This window comes from Syzygium oleosum, unplaced genomic scaffold (genome assembly GCF_021117445.2).
Source record: "Syzygium oleosum isolate NSW1041296 unplaced genomic scaffold, Sole_v2.1 Sole_v2.42, whole genome shotgun sequence".
NCBI lineage: Eukaryota > Viridiplantae > Streptophyta > Magnoliopsida > Myrtales > Myrtaceae > Syzygium > Syzygium oleosum.
Genome location: NW_026607526.1, coordinates 1,206,014 through 1,210,331, shown reverse-complemented (window position 1 = coordinate 1,210,331; position 4,318 = coordinate 1,206,014). Strand labels below are relative to the sequence as shown.

The 4,318-nt window shown below is 42.7% G+C and overlaps 1 pseudogene; it reads right to left on the bottom strand.

Moving 5' to 3' along the window:
* Positions 1-2,298: 2,298 nt before the first annotated feature.
* On the bottom strand, positions 2,299-3,869 carry LOC115691243 (protein WVD2-like 5; annotated as a pseudogene).
* Positions 3,870-4,318: the final 449 nt, after the last annotated feature.

The following is a 4,318-nucleotide window of genomic DNA, read 5'->3' as shown; positions in this document are numbered from 1 at the left end:
TGTGAGAGTCCTGGTTATTGGCTGGTCTTCCGGCGATCCGAGACGAGCCGAGAAGGTTGAGCGGTGGCATAGATGAGACGACGCAAGACAACGGGACGGCACAAGGGGTTGGCTGAACAAGGGAGGCGTCGCTGGCAAAGTTGGACGGGCGTGAAGCCGCGGTGTCACGCGAAAAAGAAAGAGAGTGAGAACGGAGGGAGGAAAAGGAGGAGGGAAGAAGAATGAACATTGCTGGTTTAAATCTTCTCATTCCTCTCTCCCTCAGCCGCATGGATTGGCATTTGTTAGCAAATTGGTGCGCCAAATATAGGTAGATGGCGCGGCTGGGTGGCGCAGGCGTGGTTAGGTGGCGCGATGGCTTGGTGCGGTGGTGACGTCTAGGTGGCGCCGCGCACGCACAAAGGGAAGAAAGAGAGGGAATGGCACGGGAGAGAAATGGTGTCGGGTTACAAAACTTTGGCACTTTCTACATTCTAGTTTCGTATGTGATTGAGCATCGAACCCATTCAATATACTCGTAACTTAGCGCGGAAATTCAAACCTGATCGACTAAAGCATTTACCAACCTCGGTTGTCAAGTTTGTCCACGCACGATACACCTTCATTATTAGTCGATCGAATGGCTAAGTACTCAAGAGCACTCGGGTCTGCTGAGTAGTGACCAGGATGTCACATTTGTTTCCTCCTGGATTGTGCAAAACGGACCACCGGAATCGAGAACTACCCGGATCGAACCGAACCGGCCGGTTGGGTTCGGTTCCCGGGATTGTCAGTCCGGTTCCCGGTTTCTAAAAGTGAAACCGGTATCCGGACGGTCCGGTTCTCAATTCCAAAGGGAACCGGGCCGACTTTTCTTTCATTCACCCTTCACACCTGCCTTAGGTCAGCTTACACAACCTGACTCTTCCTTACTTTGGACCATAACTGGGGGCATGGAACTGCACTAATTACTGCAACTCTGCAATTTCTTCCACAATTCTTTTAGTACAGCATTCCGCACAACATTTTTCTCTTTGCTTTCTCAATCTTCACATATTCCGAGTTACTCCGAGAAAAACTACCAAAATAGATTCTTCCTTTTCAATTTTTTTCTGCTCTATGACACTATATTAGTGGGGATGGTGGAGTCATGCACCCTCTCATTGGACTGAACCGAACAAGTCCGGTTGGGTTCTTGGTCCTAGGACCAACCGGTCCTTCCAGTCCGGTTATTAGTTTCACCTTGGAATAGAACCGCACCAGGAACCGATCACCTCTAGTTTCTTCGATCATTGACTAAGAAAAGAAGTTGGGTTTGATTCAAGTTTGACTAATTGTTTTTACGTATATTACAAGTAAAAAAGCAATAGGAACTTGAATGAAGAGTGCGGTAAAAATAAATGCGAGAATATTTACTTCGATAATCTCTTTTTTTTTTACTCGGCAAAAACTCGGGATTTAATTCCATAGCGATGATAAGTCTTTTGCCTGTAAATTCAATGGGATGAATTACACCTTGATGATATTGAACGAGATCAATATCATGAATAACAATATTTCAGTTATCAAATCAAATCATCTTCAAGAATTAAATAGTATAACTTAGAAAGATCTTTTTATTCACACCGAATCCAAAATCCAATTCCTAATCCAATTTTGCTCTTCGGTCTCGAGTTTGCCAGTCTCGAGCAAGGCTCTACCTCGCCAGATCCAGGGAGGTGGAACTTCACCGACATCAGGCGAGCTCAACCTTGCCAAATTCAGCAAACTCGAGCCTCGAGCTCGCCGACCTCGGGTGAGTTGGACCTCGCATGTGGCTAATTGCCAGCTGTCACCGTGGCCAGCAACCGGTTGAGATAGAAGGAAAAAACAAAAAAAGAAAAGAAAAAATAATTATAAAAATTGAATCTTTTGATTTTTTTTTCCAAAAAAATCAAATTAGATTTTCCATGCCAAACACCGAAAAATTATTTTTGGCTCATTTTCATATTGTGGCTAAAACCAGAAAATATTGTCATTTTTAAAAAAAATATTTTTCAGAAATATCACATTTTCCGCGAAACGAAAGAAGCCTTAATCAGCAAACAGACATGGTAACTGCAGAATCGCATATGTTCTTTGGCCGAGTGTTTACCAAGTCAATCACATCAAACTTCAGCAAGAAGCAGACAACAATCTGCCGCTTATTAGTCCTTATGACACAGTTTCAACTAGAAATAATAGACCATGCACAAACATTTACGATCATTTGATGATAATGCGATGCAACAACAAACAGTTTTAAGGACCAAGCACGTAATCCCTCCCTTGTTACTCTGATTAATGCAGAGCTCTCTTGTTGTTTGGTAACATCTTCTGCTTTTCTTTGGCCTGGCACGTGGTTTTACCGGCCTCATGCTCCAAGCCCAGGCAGGGCCGGGGTTTGACGAGAGACGTGGGATTTCCTGATGCATCGACCGATTCGTTCTTCTGGGAGGGGAATCTCGGGAGAGACCTTTTGAGTGGCTTCCTGCACTGAGGCCGGGACGATCCCGTGAAGCCCATTCAAGTGGCTTTGTCCTTGTTGCTGTCGGGTTTGGGCCTCCTCTGGTGATTTTTCCTTTCTTGCTGGGACCTGCATATGTGGTTGTTTCAAGGCACAGATGACATCAAGAAACTTGTACCTGAAGAAAGCTTCTTAGTGGATGACAAAAAGTGTGATTTGCATCAAATTGCCAATTCATAAATCTGAGACTCGGGCTTCCAAGACATGTCAAGAGACAGCAGTAGCTGAAAGAGGTCGAATTCAGGAGAGTAGAGGCCGATTTGCATGGAAATATGCAAGTGGCACATAGTAGAAAAGCAATGGAAGGAAAGGTAAGTGCAAAATCATGTGATCTGCTTAATTGTAGATCATGCGTGATCGCATTTGCTTCTGAGAACTTGTGGCCACAGAGGAAGGAAATCAAAGCCCATCTGAAAGAGGTATGCAAACCAACTGTACAGAGAACATGTATACCCCAAGGAAATTTTTTTTTGAGCCCAAAAATACTACCGACTGATTATTGCTGGTTTTACAAAAATCCACAAGCAATAAACTAGCAAATGAATAACATAATGATAAGTTCATAGTTCATACTGAAATTTACACAGAATGAACATAGTTGGCCAATCATGCTCTAGATTTCTCGAAAAATAACAAGAACGATATGCTCTCATGATAAGCCCTTTGATCAAGTAGATATTATCCTTGAAAAGAAAGAAGAGAAAAGCTAATGAATATCGAGGTATAAATTGGTTACCGGATAGGATATTAGTCACGTTACACAAAAGGTAATTAACTCAACTGATGTCAACCATGAGGATGACACTTACCTTCTTTAATTCCATCTGGATTGGAGAGCGTTCGAAGTAGAAACTTGGCATTGGTTTTGCCTTAATGACTAGACTCTTCCGAAGCATCTTAATTTCTGCTTCTTCAGCTTCCTGTATACAACCAAGCAAGGGGTTGACGACAAAGTTCGAAAATTTCTATTCATGAGAATCCAAAGAACAAGGTTTTTTGAAACACCTTGAGTTTGGCCAGCATAATTGCTCTCTCCGTTTCCTTCGTGCTGAGTTTCTCTTTGAGCTTTAAGTAGAACTGCCATTGATCAAAACATAGTGCAGAATCAGATCAGTTAATAACTACTACTATGGCGGAGATTCGAACTAGTACCTCTTTTCTTTTCTGAGCCCTCTCAGCGCACTTAAAACTGAAGCTGTAAGAAGGAAGATGACCTATCCCTTTATCGAGTATATTGGCTATACCGAGTTCCATATTGTTGTTTTCTTTGGCTGGAGTTGCAAACTTCTTGGCACTCGTCGTTCTCTTTTTCAGACTGATTTCTAGGGGTTGTCCTGAGCACTCAGACTAACCTATGCCATCTCTCTTTGATCAGAAACGTAACAAGAGTCACAAAATTCTGTGGTAAGCTTCGGTTAAAGCGAATAATAAGAACAAAAGAAAAGTTCATCGTGGGTGGATTGACCTCAGTTATGTTTAAACCAGAAAGTTTCACTGAGAGGGTTGATCCGTTAACCGCTTTCTTCACTGCAGAAGGAAGGATTTCGCTCTCCGGAGTACCACCACTGCCCGCATTTACTTTCTCAGTGATCATCACCTCTTGGTTGGAGTTATAAACCTCACTCCGCTTATCACTGTTGACACCATATACTGAATCTCCAGCATCCATCTTCCCTAGAAAATGTTCTTGAATGAAGAAAGAAAATCTGAAGCCGTTTAGTGAAAATGGAAATTGTATCAAACTAGAAAGAAGAAGACAAAAATGCGCAGAACCACCACGGTAACTACTTCAGA